Source organism: Chamaea fasciata, unplaced genomic scaffold (assembly GCF_029207755.1).
Source record: "Chamaea fasciata isolate MVZ Bird 193981 ecotype frontalis unplaced genomic scaffold, bChaFas1.0.hap1 SCAF_6, whole genome shotgun sequence".
Classification (NCBI taxonomy): domain Eukaryota; kingdom Metazoa; phylum Chordata; class Aves; order Passeriformes; family Sylviidae; genus Chamaea; species Chamaea fasciata.
Window position 1 is genome coordinate 67,556,838 of NW_027094091.1, and position 24,316 is coordinate 67,581,153.

At 39.9% G+C, this 24,316-nt stretch overlaps 1 long non-coding RNA gene across 2 annotated transcripts in view; it reads right to left on the reverse strand.

The window, feature by feature from the left end:
• LOC136290735 (uncharacterized) overlaps positions 1-24,316 on the reverse strand; it is a 39,692-nt gene that overhangs the window by 2,616 nt on the left and 12,760 nt on the right. For both annotated transcript variants that reach the window (XR_010721356.1, XR_010721357.1), the window contains exon 2: positions 601-660. This is a non-coding gene — a long non-coding RNA (uncharacterized lncRNA). The remainder of the gene's footprint in view (positions 1-600; positions 661-24,316) is intronic.

Consider the following 24,316-nt stretch of genomic DNA (forward strand, 5'->3'; position numbering starts at 1 on the left):
ACATTACAGGATTATTTAGTAGGGGGTTTTCCCACCATCTTCACTCTGGCTTTTATTTTATACAAATCATTTCATGTGTTCCTATTTAAGAAGGTTGAAAACAAGCATTCATCCAACTTTTCTTTAGCTCTTTACTATGCCCTGCGAGCAGAGCCTATAATTGCCATAAATCTGGTTGAATTGCACTGGAAAATAATCTTTTCACATTTTCACTGGCACACAAAGACAAACTACCAGCTAAAGCTCACCATACATTAGTTAGATGTATCCAAACAACTGTAAATCTAGTTTTAACGTTTTATATTTCTCACTGATCTCAAATGAAATATTCTCGCTTCTTTTTCCTGTATTGTTTTAACGTATTTATATCCTATAAGCCAGACCACTCAGAGTCATTGGTCAACGTCAATTTTTCCATGGGTTGGTAGAACTCAAGCCCATAGGGAAGCTCTCCAGAAGGATTTCAGAAATTCTGCAGACTACATCAGTCCCACTGATTCCAAGGATCACATCTTTACATCTTCTAAAGTTCTTTTGTTCAGCTGTGTTCCAGGACCTGCTGCAAGGTCAAGAGGAAGCAATATATTAAAAGTCAAGCACCTCATTGGGTTTTTCAAGGAATTTCCAAAGCAGATATCTTGTCTTTAACTAGTCTTCTTCCTAAAGCCAATACAGACACAGAAGGAAGAATGATCAGTAACCAAGTCATGGGGATATTGATCTGTTAATTACAACAAAACACTTGGAAGACAACAGTCACAAATCAACAGGTTAGTGGTGGAGAAGGGGGACAGGTTCACATGAAGGATTTTGATTGCTCAAGGAACACAGCTGTCTTTAACAGCAGAAGCTTGGTTTAACATTAGCACTGGTACTGTATTATATCTCCTTTCCTAAATCCTCACCCAACCTCCTGACTTCTTCAAGCACTGCTTTAGTTTTCTCCATAATAAATCAGTGAAGACCCCAGACTAACCTTGAACAAAAGACGTCTAATAGTCCCCTCTCTAATGGATGAAAAAGATATTAACAGGTTAAGCTTAAGATAGTGCCATGAGGCAGAAGAATTCCCAGTCCCTTTTAGCTTTAAAGAGGGAATTTTATGGGGTTTTTCCTGTGCAGGTCAATTTGGCATACACAGCATTAATTTTGAAGGAAGCTAACACTGCTAATGAAGGATTTTCCAAATGGCACAAAGGAAGGATTTAATTACTTTTGGGCCTGTTGAGCCCAAAGCCTAGTAAAACAAATCAAAAGTGAGTTGAGAATAATAAAACAGCATCAGTGTTTCACTCTGATACCCTGAGTGAGATGGGGAATTTGCATAACATTTTAATGTAGAGTAAAACTGCAACTCCTGAGGTTAAGTTCTTTCAGCAACACACTAATGAGACAAACACCTTACAGCTAACCCTACTAATGATCCTATGTAAAAATTTAAATGGGGATAGGATTAGACAGGAAATTCCTCTTTTGCAGGGTGAATTAGGAAGATCTAAAAAGATGTGCAATGCCTGCAGAGGCATTGAAATTACAGCTCAGATACAAGAAATACTGAGTTCATTATGCCACTGAGATGGTTACTGTGGTGCTTCATTCAATGCCTGGGTTATAAATGTCCATTTTCAGACTCTTGTTTCCAGGGATAATTCACATGCCACTTGTTTCATATGGCTGTATTTCCACGTACATTCCTTTCTCAGACTAATACATTAATACCTGCAACTTTATATCCTTTTATTCTTCTGTTTACTAAACCCAGTGAACGTTCAATAAAGCTCCAATGTGTCCCATATAATCTTGTGTTTTTATGCCACTTGACAGAAATTTGTAGTTATAGAAAAAGCATTTACATCACCCACAATTCTCATGGTAACTGAGGTGAATTAATTCACTTAACCTGGTTATTTGGGGGACTGTTGACAAAATTATTTCAGTTTTTGCTTACTGTGACCAACATTTGGTAGGAACCAGTTCCAAAACTGACTAACATGTACCTTTTTTCTTGATCTCAGGTCAAAAATATATACTATTCATTTTAATTTCTACCTTTAAAAATATTTCCCTGAATCACAACTTGTGGCACAGCTGAATAAAGTCAAGGTCATTTTATTTTGCACTTCTTTGCTTAAAAGGGGATTTGAAGATCATCTTCTCAAATCTATCTTGGTGTACCCCTAACCAAAGAATTTGAGGATTTGGTAGATTTAAAACCAATCATGGGTACTTTTACCCTGAAAATGTGATTAAATAGGCAGTAATGAACAACCAGATATTTACAGGACAATTGTATGAGAACCTACTTTATACCTTAATTCAGGAGTCTGCATTTCCTGTAGAGTCAGTGGAGACAAAAATCCTCAAAAAATTGACTGAATGCTTTTTTGTTTGTGTAAAGATAGACTACCATTCTGCATTACTTCACAAACTCTCTTCCTGAGAACAAATTTTTACCTTTTTGTGTTCCAGCTGACTGCTGCCTTTTGGTTTGTTTGGTTTTTTTTTTAGTACTGATTCCATTATTTCATAATGAGAATAATTAAGTGTCAGTGTCCTCAGCTTCAAATTAGTAAATGTCTCTTTCTCTATCTGTGCAACACTGTTCATAATCTCCTACAGTGTCGTTCCCATGAGGAATTCCTTGGGGCTAATACCTGGATTGCCAAACCTCTTCTCCTGGCCGCACACATTCTACAAATTCTTGCAATATAATACTGCTGCTCACTTATCTTTTCTTCCAAATATCAGGCATCATCTTGCATAGATTATCAGAGCTGGCACGGTTCCACGGCCTGTCCTGCACACTGTAGTTTTACAAGGCATCAGTCCTTTTGTATCCGTACTTTTAGCATCAGGGATTTTTCTGTCAAGCCCTAGCACATTTCTGTTTCTTTCTCTAGGTTTAAAGCCCTGAGTGTTCATCAGCAACTCAAGGGAAGTTCTTAACAGCTCTGCCCATCGAGTTGCTTTCAGACAACCTCTTTCATCATCTCTGATCTTTAAGAAGCAGCATAGTTATGTTCAGTATTCACATTAATCCTGACTAGTTGCCTGTAGTGGTACAGAAAAGGAATAAAAGACAGTAACCATTAGATTTTCATACCCAGGAGAGATCTGTAATACCTGGGCTAATTGCAATGGTATGAAAGGGGCCTCAGATTGGCTTAAAAGCAGCAGCAAAATCAGTTTCAAGACTTTAGTTGCAGGTCCTAAATATCTTATTTCTATCTTATTGAAGATAGTTTCAGGATTTGGGAATGACCATTCCAGGTTCTGTGCAAAGCACAAATAAAGATACTGCTCCCACTGCAGATTATTTAAGGCAATTTAAAAAAAAAAAAAAAAAAAAAAAAAGAAAAAAAAAAAAAAAGAAAAGAAAAAAAAAAAAAAAGAGAGAGAGAGACACCACACCAGACCAAAAAATCCCACACTCTCCTTACTCTCCTTATAAGCTAATTTGGAAATAGGGTTAATCAAGATTTAATCAAACTGCTGAAGTTATCAAGGTCTCACACAGAAGTGCCCAGAATCTGGGAGGAAAGGGACTTGAAGTTGTTCCTGGTCACCATGCACCTCCCTCTACAGAACATTTCCAGCATGGTGTCACACAACTGACTGCAGGGGGATGGACTCAATAGCCAAAAGCAAGGAACAAAACCAGAAACCCCTCACAGGGACTGAAGTACACGTTCCTATTAAGCAATTTCAGCCACCCCTTGTACAGTGTGCTACCCAGGCAAGCCCACAAAGGGACAGTACAGCAAAGACTTTACTACGCAAGCACTGATTCCATTTTAAATCAAAAAATTTTGCCACTGCTTCTTTCTGCCTGTAAAAACAGGAAAGGTAGTAGTGCAATATACTACCTCAGTCTGGAAGGAAGAAAGAAAAACTTGGAATTTCGTTCAGCAGTGATCTGTCATTTATACGGTCTCCCTCTGGGTCTAATACTCTAATGACATTCAGAAAGACAGTTCAATAAAGAAATGGAAGCTGAGGCTGTATCACAAACTGTACTTCATAAGCTATCAAACTTCAGACCTCTATATTTCAATTAATCATAATCCATCATATCATATGTACATTGGAAAAGGCATTTTAGACTTCATATCAGTCACCATAATTAATTTAAAGAATTAGAGTCATGACAGGCAATATAATTAAAAGCAGCAGGCTTAAAAAGAGTTGGAGGGGAAGGTTGTTGGGTTCGAGTTTAGGGAGTTTTGTTGGGTTTTTTTTAACAATGTCATCTTCCAGTAACTTTCCTGTTTCATCCTATTCCATCTCAGCCTTGGAGGTTACAGACTTTGCTTCAAAGAATTTCTTGGCACTCTCATAGTCATAAAACAAATATTCTATAACTTCCAAGATCAAACACACTTTGGCGGGATGCAAAATAGCTACCTCTGCTCCAGTTTGGGCAGACACGCTTGTAAAGGATTGAATTTTTGCCTCTGCACCTGAGCAGCACATGATGTGTCACGAAATATGCAGGTCTTCATTATGCTTGCCTTTCTGCCAGACTGTGTGTCCTTCCCTAGAACTGGAGCTAACATCTATTGGAATGCGTTTTTCCAAGAAGGATCAAACTTGTCACAGGATCCATAAGAAGCTCTTCTACTGCTAGAGCTCATAGAAAGCTCCATTTTAATACTGTAAACTTGGATTTTAATGAGTTCCACTCTCACAGGCAGAGACTGTCTGCTATGTATTGTGTGCCAAAATGCTGTATTTCTTCAAGGAAGAACTTCTTATTTTGGAAGACTCTTCTAGATTTAGGAAAGAACAATGGTTGTGGATTTGTGTCCAGAGTCAAGGGGACTGAAGTGATACTAGCACAAAAAAAAAAAAAAAGTGTGGGTATTAGTAAAGCCTGTGTATCTTCAAGTAGAAATGTCTCCTCTCATTACTCTCCTTTACTGTTTCCTCAGTAAAAGTGGACAGACAGGAGTAAGTGTAAGGATGAAAGGCAGTTAGAAACCTTAATACAATAAAATTACAATATAATATAAATAATATAACAAGATGTGTGCGTATAAACACATAGACACACATCTCCTCTAGTTCTTCCAAAATATAAATTCAGAATTTTGTTTTATAGAAAATGGGGACTTGGAACAGAAACGTTTTTCAAGTTTCCAAACTAAAAATTCAAACACGGGTTCCCAGCACGGTTCCTGCAGTAGTAAGTGCCATGCAAAAAAAAAGCAAGAAGAAAATTCACAAGTTATTATACAAAGCAGGGCTTGAAAAACATGCAGCAAATAAGTCTCAGGCCATGTTGATGACAAAAAAAAAGCAAATACAACACAGAATTCAGTAAGCACTGATATTCTAAATGATGCTGGAATTAAGGACCTTCTAGGGGAAAAGTGTGGGCTAACAGTTTTGGCATTTTGCAAATTGTTGCAAAGTAAAGCATTCAGATGTTCTTAAATACTGTTTGGGAGCAAGAATACAGACTCAGAAAGAGAAAACAGATTGACCAGTTTATTCTCTGACGTCTATCACTTTCCAACATAATTCAAAACAATGCAACTACAACATGACTTCCTCTATACATTTATCAAGGCAACAAAGTACGATTTGACATATATTATTGACCTGTCTTTACAGTTTGGAAAATTGATATACAGAGGGGAAGCAAGCTGCTTAAGGTGAGAGAAACTGAGCAAGCAAGAGAAGAAAATATCTAGTTTTCCTGAAAGCAGAGATCCTTAATGGGATGTAGTGCTTTGCCATTTATTAGTCACATAAATATAAAACTCAATTTTTCCCCCACAGTTACTGCGTCATTTATCCATACACCATGCTAATAAATAGGTTTTACATGTCAGGAGGAACTCAAGTGTTGCCAAAGGGAATGATAACAACTTTAATGACAACTAGACAGCATTAGGTGAGGAGATGAGACAGGGCTGGATGAGAGGTCTCAGTGCTCTGGTGAACTTGCACTCCTACATAACTTACAAGCTTTCTTCAGAGTTCGCTGACAGGAACTTCAAGGGGAAATCACAAGGTGATTTTAAAAAGAACCCAAACCCCAACAAAACCAGCCTACTCTCTATGAGCAAATATTTTCATCTTCCTTTATTACAGTAACAGCCAAATACCACACTGTGTCTGTTTTACAGAGTACCCAGCAAGAAAGAAGGTCTTTTCCCCTGAAAACTTTATAACCCAAATGGACCAGAGACATCAGGCAGGGCAAGTACAGAACATTTTTCATCTTACCTGAGCTCTCCACACCTGAGGGCCACAGTCTCACCTTTTCTGCTGAAAGCGAGCACCTTTTTTCCTACTTTCCTACTTATTTTATGGAACCACACTGTTCTGCACAGGTCTCCAAAAGACCACAAGCAGAGAGCTGCTGACCGACAGCCTGCGTCAGCCCACCCGCATTGCAATTCCTCAGAGACCTCTTATCAGAATGATATCCTTGATATTTTGTGGCGTAGAACAATGAACCTCGCCACTCTTTCTCTCCAGCACTCTACACTTCCCCACAGCCTCACCCTTTGCAGAAGCTCTTAAGAGGTGACTGGCATTCAGATGAGAGAATATTGAAAAGGTCAGGGCTGTACTACACAATGCAGCCATGCACGGGGCACAGCAGCTATTGAAACATCATTCCCATAAATCAAACGCTAGCACAGTTTGTTCTGGGAGCCTATGGAAACTCTGTGCTTGAAGGAGGTCAAGGTCTGACTGAGCAAGGCAGAGCTGGACATCCTCCTAAAATGTCAGATTATGAATCTACACTGCCTGCTACTTTTCACCTTTCAGCAGTATCCTGATCCTGAAGGTTTCACAAGCAATGGCCCTGATTTTACAAGATCACATCAAAGTCAATGTGATTCCTGGCTGGTGATTTACTCATACTGAGCCAATAGAATTGACACAGGACCTAGAAATAATAAGAGCTTAAATAGGGATCATTCCACCTGCATTGAATATTACTGTCTCTGGGGTTTTGAAAAATAAGAATAATATTTTCCAATTGAAATTTACCATGGGAGCTTAGCAAGTCATCAGCCTTGGATTTAGGCAGGTTATACAAGACAAGACAGTTATCCACATGAGTTCTGTCACTATCTTTTTTCCACTGTCTGCATTTTTCTCTTCAATCTCTCCCAAAATGGACTGAAAAAACATACTTTCTATAGAGAAACAAATGCTAAGGAACAAAAAATTTATTCCTCATTCATCTCTTCTCACTCTTTACCAGTCCTTTTTCTTCATTGATTAAAAGCAGTCACACATGTGCATCTTCCACCACCCCGTTCCCTCACTCTTTGCCTTTTCTCATCACTCTTGGTCTATTTTCTGCCCAACTGTCAGAGAGAAAATTATCTCTGAAATTCCCTCTGCCTTAACCATTCCCCAGTTATTTTCCAGCAATATAGTTTCTTCCCTTGTCTGCCCCCTTTGAGTTCTCTTGCCATCTGTTACTCATCTTGAATGTCTTCAGATTTTTTTTCAGTATATATAATCTCCTTTTTCCCACAATTTTGGAATTTAGACCATGTAACACTGGCAGTTATTTAACTCTTCTTTACTCTCAAAGCATGTACAGCAAACAGAGGCCTTGTAAAAGACAGTAAAGATGACAAAGTAGTATTTTATTTTTAATCACTACACCACTACTCTGTGGGTACATTTAACACCATTTGCAGCTGTCAGAATGGCAAGCTGAGGCAGGTGAGGCAGAGGTAAAAGGTCAATGCTCTTTATTTTGATAGAAACAGAGAAAGCCTGATTTTTTTTATAGATTTATTGGGATTGTCATTCATAACTCAGTTCAACATGACGTTTATCTGTCTGTTTCCCCATTTCACGTCTTCACTTTGGTGGCTTTGTGAAACAGACCTGTCAAATTCTCTCCTCACCTTCAGCCTTCCTCCAGCTGTAAACTGAATGGACTGCACAAAACCCTTGTAAATAAAGCTAGAGCTTATTCAGTAGAAAGATCCATGACCAATAAGAACACTTTGCATTTCCCTTGGCTTATGTGAATAGCAAAATGAGAAAAACAAACTGAAAAGATAACTGTGTTCTGTTAAAAGATAATCCCATAGTATAATAATTGTCTAGCAAGTTGGAGTGCCACAGCAGGCAGAAATCCAGTCAGCATTTAGTAATTATGTCCCCATTTATTTATGAGATTTATGCTCTGCCATCACTTCAGACCCTTTAGAAATGCCCCTATTCCCCAAGGCTCCAGCTATATTTATAATGCAGTATCCCCTACTATTTTCCCAGTGTTATGGCAACAAAGAATACAATATTTAGAGAGCTCTCAAGATCTGAGCAGGCCAGGCAGCAGGCTCTGCGTGGCCCTGTCACACTCAGAGGGTGCAGACCAGGCATGCAGGTGTCTCTCGCTGTGTACAGGCACACATCAGCCAGGCCAGCACAGAAAAGGCACTGCAGGGTGGAAGAAGGGGACTAACAAAACTGTGTTTGTTTCTTCTCTAAACCTCCTGGCTAGAGGCACTTAATCACAGTATAGATTAGACTGTGCTGACTCATTTAAAAAAGAACCTGAAATTCAAGAAAGTTCACTTCCTTCCTACTTTTTTTTTTTTTAATGATAGAGTGAGGCTTGACTCACAAGGTCATTGAAAGCTGCAGAAATATTTCTTTACACCTCAATAACCAGGAGACTCCTATGCATGCTTCCACATCTTTTAATAATTTTTCTACAAATCAGTAAATACAGCAAAGTTGGGACCCACCAAAGCAGGCTCCATGTTTCTAATAGATATGTTTTCATCTAAATAGACATTCAGCTCTTGCAGTGACTGCAGTTTTCCAGCACATTCACTTTGCACCAGCCAACAGAGCAGAGCCCTTTCTCACATTGCCATAGTCCTGGTCAGGAGACTGCAAGGTTTTGTTTTCTCACTCAAGCTAACTTCTGGAAGTAACTACTAATAGATGAAACCAAAGTTCAGGTGAGCTGTTAAGTGTTCCACTGAAAGTTTTCCAAAATAAGCAACTGTCATGAGTCCTAAGACTTGATAAGGATTCTCTGAAAATTGTTCTTCCACAACAGTGCTGCTCAGTTACTGCCCTGTCAGCAGTACCACAGATGTGTTGCCACTCTGTCATTTCTAAAACCTACTACAAGTGGGTGACAGAGGAATTTATCTTCCTTTTTGTGTGTTGCCCATATGTGCACGTCAAAAAGTCATTGGGCCATACCCGCCCTTACTATAGACAAGGAGATAAACAGAGTAGGAGCATCATTGCTATCCCATGCTCACAATACCACCTCTCCTTTAAATGTTCACACTGTCTCCATCTCTGGCAAAAAAAAAGCTGTTCAACCTTCATAGACAAAGGAAATTCATGTCATTTAGTCCCATTCTAATCCAAACTTCTAGTCTTGCCCAGTAATGTATGTCATTGTGTTTGCCTCTATTCATCTAATGCAGTGGACATATAGAAAGGGAAAATATTGCTTTGGTAGGGAGTATTGAAATATGAAATGCCTGTACACTTCTTGAGTAATTGAATAATTTTTCCTGGATAATCATAAACCAAGCTTCAGAATCTATGTTTCAAACCTTTTCAAAACACTTTGTTCACACCTTAAAGCAAAGGGAGAGAAAAAAAATAGGGATGGGAAGGAAAGAAGGAGGAGAATGGGGATACACCAATGGAATTGAGCAGCTGGGTAAGTAGTTCTCATCTGGTTCTGAGTACATCCAGATAGACTCCAAGTGCCGATTGTGAATAATAAATCTAGCACAGAAGCACAAGAGCTACATACAAGGACAAAGACTTCTTCCCTTAAGAAGTGGACTATAAACACAAACAACTTTCCCAAAACCACTAAGCAAGTAAACATGCACATAGCTCTGTGAGCAAGTCTGCAGACCTGAGCATGGCTCTTGCAGGTTATATCTCTCTGCTTTCACCCAATTGTTTTTTTGGGTTTTTTGGGGGGTTTTTTTGGTTTGGTTGTGAGGTTTTTTTGGTGGGTTTTTTGGGTTTGTTTGTTTGTTTGTTTTGTTTTTTTTTATTATTACTTTCTACCATTGTCTGAGGGAATTAACCAAATTATCAGTGAGGGGGTGTTCCTCCATCCCTCTTGTATAAAAGACCCATTGCCCTCTTATGGCTCCCCCATTTGGGAGCAGACTGCGTCCCCAATGCAGTCTTTTTGTACCTTTTAAGATCTGCCTCACGGAAGGAAACGTTGGCTTATACCCAGGCCCAAGATTTACTGTAACCTTCCAAAGGAACATCCAGTTGACTGGAGTGATTTATTAGCCATGCCAAAAAACAAAGGCAGGCGATATTTCTGGCATGTTCTTTTTCCAAAGGCCCAAGTATAATAGGAGGGATTATGCCTCTGTTTGCTATTTCTACATTCAGAATCTTAGACATGTTCAGTTCTCTTAAGCTTATTTGTAGTTTGACATTTTTGATGTGACTCGCAGATGTGTCAGAAATTGAGACCTCATCATTGGAAGGAAATTGTTGTTATCCTCCCAAGTAAGAAATGCAACTACATTTGGTCATACAAGCCTTATTGTACACACTTTCTCAAATACAGAAATCACGTTATAGAACCAAACATGAAGCCTTCAAAGACTGAGAAAGTTACCTCTTAAAAACCAAATCAAAATACGTGGAAATACTCACTAATTCAGTTTACAGGAACATGTGTCGGGGCATGAAATGGGCAGAAAAATGAGAAGCTGGAATCTTGCTTTTAAGTAACTCAGTGTGATTTGTTATTCCGTGGGTTCTGATCAGCACAAAGATTTGTGTCAACTGGTGTGAAAAGTTATTTCTGTTTATCTCTTCCCTCCTCATCCCTCATATCACATCAAGGAATTCTTGATACTTTGCTTGGCACACCTAGATTCTCTGCAGCTGTCCCCCACACAGAATCATCCACCTTGCAAAAGTGTTTTCCTAGTGATTGTCATGAAAACAGCATGAAGTGGAAGACAATCAAACCAATCAGCAGACTGGCACTCTATATTATCTCCATAGTAAAATTTCACAAAATATTGTGACACCAAACACATTTTTTTAAATCAGATTTCATGTCATCTTATTCAGTTGCAAGTTGGTCATGCTTAATCACCATGATCTTCCGGAGATCAGAACTTACTCATCTAAGTTGCTTCACATTCATTAGCTGACCATATTAACAATATGTACAAAAGCACCATTGAAATGCCTGGATTAATCTGTGGGGCCAAGCTAAAAATATTTCAAGTCCATCCTCTCACATCAAATGAATAGTCTGAGCTGAAAAATAAATAAATAAATAAATAAAGCTTGAAGTTTCCAATGTGTTGGAAGAACCACCAATTAATTTTTGCTTCTTAAAAATTTCTGCTCATCACTGCCCCAAAACTTTAGATGCAGAACTCTGGCAGATGGAAAAAACATTTGGTTTAGACATACTGAGGTCAAGAATGTGAAAAACAAGCACAAAGTAAGAAATAACAATAATAACTTAAAAAAAAAAATAAAAGAGATAGACAATTGATGAACACACAAGTCAGGTTTGATTAGCAGGGTACTTACGATACAGGATGTGCTGCTCAGTCTCACAGTTTGTGATTACAAACCTCAACACCTGCCTCTCAGAGTAGTGCAAATTTGATGGCAGATGTTTGCAAGAATCACAGAGGACTGTTTTTGTAGTTAAAAGTGATTAAGGCAAGTTGTTCATTTTGCCACATTTTTGTCACCCTTCCATTTTGAACCATCACCCTTCTGCCTCTTATTTGTCAGTCTTGGACAGGACAAGCCATTTGGCAATGGCTTACTCAATTAAACCTACTCCAAATGTGCCCTCATCATCCCAAATTCCTGATCCCTCCATCCATTCTCCACTTCCAGTTCAGAGGTCACAGATTATAGCCAAGGCTACCTCATGTATTTTGCCTATGCAGGCTCAGCCCAGATGTTACCATGGAGATTGAACCTCCACATGGCATTTTGCCCTGGTGGCTGCCTCCAGCCCTGCAGGGTGACCCCAGAAGAGCGTTGCACCTCTCCAGCACACCTTAATACCATACAAAACCTACAAAATGGGAACCTCCTAAAGCTTAGCTGAGGAGAATAAGAGTGTCAATAACCCTTTCTGTATTCCCATCCCAATAAATCCACACCAAGGGTACAAACCACTCAAAGTGACATTTCCCATCTCATTCTGTCAGTGCTAATGTTACCACCTCCCTCCTTGTTCTGGGAATACAGCCTTTGGAGAGACAGCCTCTGCAACCAAAAGTCAGTTGCTAACACCACAACTTTCTTCCAGCCTCAACCCTCCTTTCATTTATGAATATCCATCTATTTCTAGACAAGAAAAGTTTAATTTCACACAATATAAAACAGACCAAGGCAAGGTTGGATGGGACATTAAACAACCTGGTCTAGCAGAAGGTGTCCCTGCTCATGGCAGAGGATTGGAACAAGATGATCCTTAAGGTCCCTTCCAACCCAAACCGTTCGGTGATTCATCCTATGACCAAGAGCTTGTCTCAGTTTTAGGAGCCTGATTATATCCATCTCCCACATTCCAACCTTAAAGAAGGGAAAGAGTGCACTCTGCTAAAAATGTCTAGGCTCCTACATTTCACTCTTGAATTAAACTTTTGACAAAGGAATCAAAGGATGCTAGAAGGTAGTTGGTGCTGGTAAATCAGGACAACCTCTTTCCCTACTCTTTCTTCTTTTTTTGCTTGTATTTTTAAGAGTCCACCTTCATTCCCTAAACAAGCAAACCAATTTGCAAAACACTCTGTACCAAAGGAGCTGCAGACAAGCACAAATTTTAGCCATCCTGAGCTGCACTTGAATTCATAACCTACAGGCAGATGACTTCATACGCTTTACCAATCCCGCACGCCATCTGGTCCCCGCTTGGCACTGCCTTCGAGGAGCTCCCTGCCCTGTGGCTCTCGCACAGCTGTTGTGTTCATAGCCTCAGAACTGCTGTGATTACCCCTAACTTTGTGTTGCTACTCAATTCGCCTCCTGATATTTCCAGGCACCATGATTCAGTTGGTTTCAACAATGTCCTATAGACATATGGCAACAAATAGCAAATTTTCCAGAAAGTAACAAAGAGCACCCAGATTCCCGAATGCCCTTTTCAGTTGCAACTAGAAAGGAGCACTGTTCAAAAGACTCTTAATTTTGTGGAAACATGCAATGAACTTCTCTGGATTTCAGATCTGGCCATGCTGTCTCTAAAGTGCTCACCACAGGCACCCCGAGCTTCATAGCAACATCTCCCAGACTAAAATCACAAGACCCTTTTCCTTCAGCAGCAGGCTGACGCAGCTCTTATGTTCCCCGTAAAATGGCCTGAGGCACATCTTGGAGCAGTACCTGTTCCATGCAGGAGAGGGCAGCGATATACATGCGTGCACACTTGGCAAAGAAATTGACATGGATTTGGACACACTTCCTTTGAGAGTCTGACTGCCCTGGAGGTTCAGATGCTGTTCATGATCACGCAATTAAGTCAAGGAAAAATGCCATTATGGCATATGACAACCTCAAAATGAATGCAGGTAGATTGATACTAAATTAAAGGAATAAAAAGTGTGAGGTGGAAAAGCAATTGCAAAAGGCACAGGATATGCTGGTGGGAGAAGGAGGTTGAGCTTGGGAGAAAGCAGATATCCACAGCAATTTATCCTTTCTTGAAGAGCTGACAGTACAAAATTTTATTTAAATATAGGCACCCACAAACATTAGATAGGACAAGGGGGAAAAAAAGGAGGTTCCTAAAGCATCCAAAGCGGAAATCTGCAAGCCACTTTGTCATTGGACTCTGTAGCACTTTGACATCTAAACACCAGCATGTATTCAGATCTGGAGTATGTTTCAATAGGAAGTTAGTGACACTTGAAAAAGCTGAAAAGACTTTCTCCTAAAACTCTGTCTACTAAACTTTTGCAAACATCTTTACTTCTATTTTTGGAAAATATCCCAACTTCTTCCCATAGCAGAATTATTTCCTTTTGATGCTCATTGGAGATGTTCACGTGGATTATGGCGCTTTTTTTCCCCCTTTTTACATGGAACTCACAGAGAAAACTTGAAGACAAAAAAATATTCTTCTATATAAAATGCCAGAAATTTAACAAGCATGATTTCATGTAGACTGCTTCACAAATAGAAAGGAGCCAAGATGAACTGAAACCAGGGAAACACTCTACAGGCACCTCTGGTGTGCCCAGTACAAGCATCACCAAGATATATTTAATACACACCTTATAGCAAATTTAATAACAAATTAATTTAATAACAAATTTTTACTCAGCCAGTTTATAGGGGAATCCTCACAGGTACACCGACAAGCCCAGCACACCCCACAAAACCTTCTTAAGGGTGAAGTTTCACAGCTGGGGGAGGCAGGAAAACCCAGCACCCAGAAGTGTGCACCTCACTGCTAAAACAAATGCAGCCCTTGAGGCAAATGTGTTCTGCATAACTCCAAAAACTGTCACTCAGAAGTAAAGGAAGGAAAATTGGAGCTGTGTTGATGTTCACCTGCCTTGTACATGGGAATGAAGCTGAATGGCATAAAGCTAAGTGAATGTTTAAGCTAATGTTAACAGCCTACTCGTTTAAAATAAAAATACAGAAAAACAAAAACCAAAAACAACCGCCAGTAAAAGGATACAATGAAAGAACAGCTCAAATATACAAAGAGTACACAAAAAGATCTCTATTTCAGCAACTAAACTGTGGTAACTAGAGCTGTATCAACAGTACCTCTTAGTGGCCACAGTAATCTGCTACCAAGAAGAGGGAGGAAGGAAGGAAGAAAAAAAAAAAAAGGCAAAAAAAAAAAGCAAGTTATGAGTTGAAACATTAGGGAGCTAGAGAAAAAAAGAAGTAGAAGGATTTGGTACCCTATCCTGGAATAATCTTGCAGACATTGATCCAAAGATAGGAGCTTTTTCCTTCATCTTTTAAAGAGATGTATGTGAACAGATATCGCCCAGCCTGTGTTCTGTGTGCCACATGCCCTCACTTTCCAGAAGCCCTGCTAGCAAAATTCACCCCAGCCTTGAACACTCGTATTTAATATGCTTAAAAGTATAAAAGCCACTGGAAGCATTTCAGATATGTAAAGTGAGATCCAAACCAAGGTAAATAAACTTCATATTTCTTTCCATGTGGGCTGGGGAAGGGGCAAATGGGGAATGGGATACATCCATCCATTTACAGTATATCTAGGCATTAAAAAATAACAAAGCATATTTTTGACATCCCTGTGCTTCATTTCTGCAAGCCGTGAAGGATTGCCAGAGAGCTGTAGCAATGACTTGTGGCCAGAAGAAGGTGGAATCTGAAGATGACAGAGGCGGGGGTAAGGGAACACTCTTCCTTGTCCTGCCTGGGGCATCAATACACAGATCATGAAGCAAAGGCACAGCCTCCAGAGCACACTGAGGCAGAGCTTGTAGGCACAAGGGACAAAGAATACAGTGGCTATTTGGGGAAGATCATGAGTGTACATTACATTACAATTAAAGTAATGAAAAGGGGAAACAGTGAGAACCCCAAGTAAAATCTTCCCAGATGTAGCCACATAATTATTGGAAGATATGGAATTAAAATCAAGCCTGCTGCCACTCTCCACCTCATCAAGACAACCCAGGATACCCTTTTTGAAGGGCAATGTCATTGTGTAATATCTTCCAAACCTGATAAGCTTGGAATTTAAATTGAACAAATTTGGATTTGTTCAATTTAATACAGAAATAAACAAGTTGACCACTAGTAGAGTTTAAATTAGTGTTTCTTCGGAAAATAGGAGCATTCAAATGTCCTCTACCTATCATTTAACTGCAGGCTGGAGTGCTAAATTTCCTCTGACTCTACCTCATGCCAGTAAATCTTCCAGCCAGTCATTAACTGCCTGGTAAAGGACTGGCACCTCATATATTGTCACTTAATTATGCTATGCTACATTGGGCTTCCTAGGAGGCACTCATTTAGCACAAAAACACCTCTAAAGAAAACGATGTAGACAGACTGCCTGAGCCAGAGACGATGAAGAATGCTGCTGACAGGGGAACAGAAATGACAACTAAAACAGCCTTTGGAACAGAAGGAGAAACCGTAACGATGGGGAGAAAGAAACCAAGCATGGACATTTGAACCATCATGTAAACAACAGCTGACAGGACATTTTAGTTTTGGAAGGAGGGGGCAGACGAGGAGGAGGAGAAGTGCACCAAAGTGGAAATAGAAAATTACTCTCCTGAATGAACGAGATGTGTTTGGAATGAGTCACAGGGGAAGGCGAGTGCAAGCATCAGCAAGTTGAGAAGCTGACTGCGCGGTACCTTGCTCCTGAACCCGGTCCTCAGAAACGAGAGACGGCTGAACAAACACAATGAGAAAAACAGCCTGTTCTCACTTCCTACCTTTGCCACGCTGAAATGAAAACGCTCTCTGGGCACAGCCCTATGAGCACGAGGAAGGCACCGCCACTGCTGACTTCAACACAGGCAAAGGACATTCAGCACCTCAGAATTGTCCTTCCTTCTTTTCACTCCAAAGAGATGCTTGGATCTTTCCTGCTATGGAAGGAAAACCAACCCTACTCTGCTACAATACACACTGACTTCAGGACTTATTGACAAAAAAATCCAGACCAGAATTGAACATAAAACAGCCAGATCGGCAAGGGATATGAAACAATACCCAGGCTGCCATGTGGCAGTAACACACACACACTTCCCTCAGCCACTGGAGCCACTGTGGATGCTGCCATGGATGGAGCATTTTGCGAAGAAGTCTATGGGAAGGCAGAATTGGATCTTTGGCTGCTCCACAGCTGAGAAGGATTTGGAGTATTTAAGATAACAAATGGCTGCAGCAGAAGCTTTCCTCCCCTCCCTTGGCTAAACTTTAATTCCCCTCCCCTTTGTAAACAGCAGCATTTCTCAGTCCCAGTGACATCTACCAAACTGGAAACCACCACCCTTCAAAGCACAGTTGCAACTGCTGTGCTTGGCAGCTTTACACTTAATTCTGGTGTCATTCAGCTACACCAAGTCACTGGACAAAGTCAGGAATTATGCAGAAATTGCCAGTGATTGCTAACATTCAAGTAAGATCTTTTTCCCCCACAAGACCACGTTTTCATTTGATATTACCAAATTTAGGGTGGTGCAATTCAAGGTGGAAATTTAGGTACAGAACCTAAGGTGCATATACATCACTAACTGGATTGAAAAAATTGTCTCAACTTTTCCCCCCCATTTGTCATTGATAAATTCATAGTTTCTACTTGGGAAGAAATCCTACTTCCTAAGAAAACACAAATAATGTGGCAGGCAGTGAGAAATTTGGTTTGCTCCGTATCTTTCTTTGACTCATCTCCGGAAGACTGTTCAGGAAAAGTCTGCTTTGAATCCATGGATAGTAAGGAATTACAGGCACAGCTTGTCTGCATAAACCTGTATGCTTACTATCATCGCTGCAGATAAGGAGCCTCCTCAGTACTGAAGGTGTTTGCTGAATAACTTTGTGTTGGTTCCTGTGTAATGAAGCAGGCACTGTTAGACATGCAATTGCCTTATGTGCTACTGAAATGATTACTACAAACGGCGCTTAAAGGATTTCTAAAACAAGAGGCTGCACTGGTGTGTGTTCCCCCAAGCTGGAGAAAAGAAGTGACTTGAAATCTATCCTTTCCCTTTCCTTATCTCCACATCACTTTGCCAGCAAAGGTCAATTACATGCTCACAAACAACCAGCTCATAGAATTTGCACTATTAGCGAAACCTTAGTCACCAGTTCCGGCTGCCTGCAAGTATAAAAAGCAGCAGCACTGCAAGCCTGTGTTAGAGCTGGTCAGGAAACTATACCCCCACTTCCCAGCCCACACAAAAGCATTTTAGGAAAATGAACAATTTCCAATTTAATCGGAGTTTCCAGTTTACACGCAGAGTTAAATTTTGTTCAGTTTTGGCAACTAAGCCCTTTCCTCAGTTCAGTAAGCTTTAGTGTTTTTTGAAGACAGCCTAGAAATTCAACCCAAGTGGAAAGTTTTCATTTAAGTTTTTCATTTCATCAGAAAGTGTTATTTCTCCCATCCCACAGACTTTTGACCAAATTAACCAACCAGCCTCACAGGAAAAGTCCCTTTCAACACACAGGACTTCTACCTTCTTACTTATTATTACACACTCGGTTCACATTGTACTGCTCACATCCAAGAATCAAAATCCTAAATATTTATCCTGGGCTTTTCTTCCTAGTGTTACCTGCAAAGGTTGAAATCAGTTTGTAAAACTTATTCTAAACTACTGCAAATATGTTTTGAAACTTTCATTGTAAATGTCATGGAAAAATGCTGATACCAACATTTTGGACAGCTTTTTACATGTACCAACAGTACACAAAATCTGTGGAGATTAGCATCTCACTGCAAAAGTAAAGGCAGATGACAAGGCTTCAAATAAATTACAGCAGCATAAATCTGCACTGTTTTCAGGTCATTGAGATCTCTGGACACACCCAGGGGTTATCTTTGTTTCTTATTATAGGGAAAGGGAAGAAAAATTCACACAATGGTGCTGCATACAGGAGTTTCCAGATCTTTGAGCAGCTCCACCTTTAAAGAAGGTGAAAATATATATTTATATATAGGATGCAAACACAGTAATTGCCAGTCAGACTTTGTATCTATCAGAAGACATTTATGTTCTTTTGGGGGACAGAAATGTCCTTTAGTACCTGGTAGTTTTCAAACATAGCTGTCAAAAACTGTGCAAATCAGAATCTGCAAGTTTTAACACTTTAAAATGAGATTTGTCTGATCTCCTCAGTGCAATTTTTACCTCCATTTTGCTCACAGCCCCAGCCTACAAACCTCCATCAAAACTAGCAAACTGAAAATGGGGTAAGATAATAAAAATCAGAGCAAGAAAGTCTTCTGTGTCTACTCCCTAACATGGATCCTAATTCTTTTTTCATAAATTAATGTCCATGACACCCCAAACTGCAGTTGAGTGCTGGAGGTAGCCAAATGCGTTGGCCCAGCAACTTCACAGCAGGATGGGATCTTCAGAGCAAACACATGCTGGGCTGGGACTTACTCTTAATGGGACAAATTCTCTGTGGTCAAATCCCAACAGCTCTAATGGAGCTACATCACGGAGGATTTGGCCACATTATTTTTATGTTCTTTCCTCTGCTGCTTCCTTAACCACAGTTTAAGTCTCACCTTTCAGTAGAAAATTTCCACTTGGAGAAAATCCAGGTCCTGTTTCTAAAGGAAGATAAGGACTGTGGCATTAAATGACGTGAAAATAAATCATCTTCCACAGTACTTCCCTCAAAGTCTCACTGTGCCTGTTAGAAGACCAAATGATACCTGTGGTAAATATCTGAACTTAACTATTGCCTGTGATGAATACACATAAAGCAGTTTATGCAGGTTTTATAGAAGGCAAAAAAACCATATATATTTGAAAGAGATTTAACAGTTGCATGGTAAGTTATATGTTCTGTAAAATACTGTTTTCTGGAATATGTCCAGGTCATCCCAATAGGGGAGAAAAATCATAACTATTTTTCCTTGCTTTGTTTTCAAACAGTAAATATTTTCACCCGAAGGTCATTAAAGTGCTCACTATATAGAGATTACTCATTTCAGCAGCTGTAATTAAGTCACATATATACTGTACTTTATCCTTGTATTTATCAATATTCACAGAAATCTACATGTTCCTACGTAAGATCACATTTTATTAATCTATGCTGAAAAATATGGACCTCATGTTTGGCAAAAAATTAGCCAAGTAATCACTTAACAAATTGCACCATGTTTAAGAATGGCCCATGGATATCAAAAACACACTTTATCCCTAAACATGGTTTAGCCCAAGTCTCCTCATCTCAGCAATAAGAGATGTATTAGGTACTTCCAAAAGGGTTTCTCTATCACAATTCCTAGTCAAACACACCAGGAGAATAATGCATTTAATGTTATCACTCAGGAAACATCATGCCTTATACCAGTAAACCAGGACTCTCAGGGACAAAAGGAAGGGGGGGGAAGAGCCCTTAAACCTTTAAAGATATGTCAAATAAATCTCATTATAAGAAACTTGACATCATAAATGAGCCTTTGATAGAAGCAATATTTCACTATAGATACTTGTGAACTCTGTAATAAAAATCAATTTAGACTTTCCAAAAGACCATTATAGAGTGGATATGAATGAGAATTAAGGACAGAAGACTATTAAATTCTGTCTCTAATACATTCTAAAGAGCAGAACGTCCTAAGTTGAGTGTAAAGCAAGTTTATAATGGATTTATCATGCTCACCTGTTCATAGCATCAAACTGCATGGAGAACAGGTCCTTTTGGAACCCAAATGAACCAAGAAAACTGCACAAATAGGAGTATTTTAGTGAAATGAGAGAGTAATTAGATTGCATTCTTCCAGAAAGGAAAGTGGCACTTGGGCTACAGAGATTTTTTTACAGCACATATTCAGTGGTCTCAGGATAAACATGCTAACCAAGGTTCTTTAATCTGTTTGAGGAATCTTTGTTTTGTCATCAAAATAGAAATAATAGTAACAAATCATTGTTTTGTGGCAAGATTCCTAGTTGTATTCGTAGTTGTTCATGGCTAAGGATGTTTTTATCTGGCAAATAACCAAAATAACCTCACATTGGGTAGAATGCATAGGCTTGTACAAAAGTATCACAACACAAGAGCAGAAATGTCCCTTTGCTCAAGTTCAAACTGAACCTCTGTGGGAGTTCAAGTGCAAATTATGTAAAACTCATTGGTTAGAGTCTACATTCCCACATTACTTCACAAAGCACAAGTGAAACCCAACTTACACTATCACAACTTTCCAAGGCTGGCCAGTCCTGGGGTCCTACTCAGTCTCTGCATCAGGAACTATAGGAAACAACAAGGTACTGTGGATTATGGAACCATTCTCCTAGAATCATGTGACTGGAAAATACTGTGCTTCAGCTAACATCTTGCCAAATCCCAGACACATGCCAAAGGGGCTAGATCGGTTAGCACAGACTTAGCAAACCACCTGGAGACGTCATCATGACTATGAATTTTTTCTTCAGAAACCACCAAGGCCACATTTGAATAATCTCTACCATGATTAAACTCCGTGGTGCAACCTGGACCAACAGAATTTGAACACGTGCAAGCAGATATTTCTGCTCCAGTTTTCCCTTAATCCATTCCTCTGGTATCAAGTATCATGCCTTGCATTGTGCCTCAAGGCTTCAAGTAAAGTTACAAATCTGGCCTGAGAACCAGTCTTTCCTTTGCTGGGAGAAATTTCAGAGCCTGTATTTGCATACAAACTGGAAGAATACAGTCCAGACCAGGGTAGAACCACTGCAAGTATCCCCTATTACAAGATGTATGCTAGACCCTTCCCTGAGACCAACAGCCAGGAGATAACCTTGGGAAAGCTTTCAGAAGGAATTTGGTATACCTGAGTCCTCTCTGGGGAAGGAGCAACCCAGGGGACTTGTTGCAGAACAAAGCTTCCAGCCATGATTGCTCTAAATCCAAGATATGCAACAAAGTGCAGAAAAAAGTGCTCTCATATGAAGTTTGTGGAAACAGGGGTGTTTGAAATGTCCAAGTTAAAATCAAAACCAAGCTGAACTTCTCTAGTTTAAAGCTCTGCTCCACAGCCAAATAGAAATATAAGCCTATCATACGTAAGCCTATCATGTGTGAATGAATTCTGAGTTATTTAAGCTGGTTTACAAATTTAAAATGAAAATCAAGCACCCCTGTGCAAAATCTAAGAATAGGGTCTAAAGTTTCACAGGAGAAAAAGCTTTACTTCCAAAACTTGGAAACACCCTTTGGTATTTTTGGTGCTTTTTATCACCTCATGGCAAACAAATCCCTTTGATTTTTAATAAATCCAGTTGAATTTTCTACAGTTTGTATGACTGACAATTCTTTAAAAAAAAAAATCAACTTCAATACACCAAGCTCAAAATAGATTTTTGGAGAAGATCATTTTTATATGGAACTCATCAAATCACAGCGAAGGCTGTTTTCGCAGCCTGTTGTTCTTGAGGGCTTGTTCTTTGAGCAACTTTTCCAAGAGCAACATTGGTTCTGTTTGCAATTCATCTCTCCAGTGAGCATTTCTAAACTTGAAGTGGCAGTGGGGAAAAAAAAAAAAAGAAGAAGAAGAAAATAAAAAAGGAGAGGCCAGAAGACAAAAATGTGGACATACTTAGAGCAGGGTTCCTACAGGAATGAGAGGGCTCAGCTTTGCGTGCATGTGAATGTATTTTAGATTTAAAGGAAGTCTCGCTTACAAGGCAAAACCGCTGGCGGTGTGAATTATATGAGCCCAACTTCCTCTAGTTTGGCAGGGCAGTGAGAGCCCTGCGGAAGGCAGCCACTGTGGTTTGACTCTCACTGATAATAGCCGACCCTCCCTCCACCCCCTGAAAACTCAGCGCTCTAAAAATAAGAAGGAAGCAAAAGGAGAGCCATTTCCTTGCCAGCGCCAGTAGCTGGGAGGCCTGGAACGATGCCATTAGATACCCTGCTATTTATTGCCCATTTCCACCCCATAGGAAGCTCGGGGAAGTAGTTGCCAAAAGAAAAAAAAAGAAGGGAGAAAAATAAACCTTCCTGTTTGGCTTAACATTTGACAGGACAAAGTCAGATAATTCTACCTCTACATTTTGCACGTTCTTGCTCACAGTTGTTTTCCTCCAGAGGTTTCTTCTGAAAACAAATGAGTTTTATACATCACTGCTTTCAAAGCAAACACAGGAAGTATCTTCTCCAGTCTCCTTTGCTGTTTCACTCCCTCTTCACTGGGTATTTTCATTCTGGACAGCACAAAACCAGAAGCATTAAAATATATATGCTCATTAGTTCAGTTGCCTTCAGAAATGATTTTTCATCAATACCAAAAGTTTTGCAAGTTAGTTGTGGTTTCAACAAGGCGTCTCAAATCAGAGACATGACTCTGGGGAAAGGAGTGGGAAAAGAGCAATTAACTGAAGATAACATTATTTGTTATGTCCAGATCAGAGAGGATTGAAATTGGTCACCTGTCTGCTCAAGGAAGGTCATACCTGCAAGGCTAGAAAGGTACTTCAGCACCTTCTCCTAAAGTTGTTCCACTTTATTTAAATTAAGGGTTAATTAAAAGGATCAAGACAAATTATCACCTGGTGGAGCAAAGCTAGTCACCTAGCTCAGGCTCTCCAAAGCCTGCTCCTTTGAGGACTTATCACTTACACCAGAAATGACAATAGAATAGAAAAACTTTCAAAGCTGAGATTAGGTAAGTGTTTGGAGACCTATTTCAAGTGTCTGGTCCAGACTGAAGCTAGCTAAGAAACAATCCTGATAGAGTCCAGTTCCAGTGCAGAGGCAGTCCAAGCAGAGATGTAGAAGGGTAACCACCCACCTTCTCCAGCCAGGCCACCAGTCTGAGCAACCAGGACTGGGAAGACTGAATCCTGCCTGACCCACAGCCTACAAACATGCCACAGGACAATAGAAACTGCATATGGTGGGAACATGTGAAAATGCATCACCCCAGGACAGGGTGGGAAGCATGTTTCTTGTCCTGCTAACATTTTTAGGATTACAACAACAAATTCTTCTGCACCAGGACACAAAAGAGGAGACGTACCCTCCAACCCTTCCTCTGAAAAAGAGGCATCCACACAGGACAGCCAAAAGCCCAGTAGTCAGAGCTTGTAACAGTGAAGGAACAGGAACCTGAGAATCAAGACCTCATGTTTGGCAGGCACATCTCCTGCATTCCCAGGAAAAGCTTTACCCTCCGGGGTATTGGCTATTCTGAGCTCTCTGCTCTGGCTTTCTACAGGAACCCAGTGCCAGATCACAGAAAATTTTCCACGCAAAAGTTTCATCCAAAGCGACAAGTTTCCATGAAAAGTTTTGATGAAAAAAATGTTTTCTTGGAAAATTCCTAGCAAGCTCTAATCTTCACGTTAAATCATGGCCATGGATTTACAGCACTGTGCTGCACACATGCTGACTGGAGCCTAGTAAAACTGTACTGAGCTCTGGTTCCTCCTCCACCCCTCCACTGGGACATGTAAAATCTTGCATCCTCTGGGTCCTATATAACCTCCTGGTCAAAAACGCAGGTTTGTTTTTAGTTTTTTGGGGGTTTTTTGCTATTAATCAAACTCCTGTTATTTCTCAGGAGCAAAGCATCAAGATCTGGGCTTTTGTAACTTTCCCTTTTGTTTTCACCTAGTCACACCAAGCGATTGCCCCAGCAGGG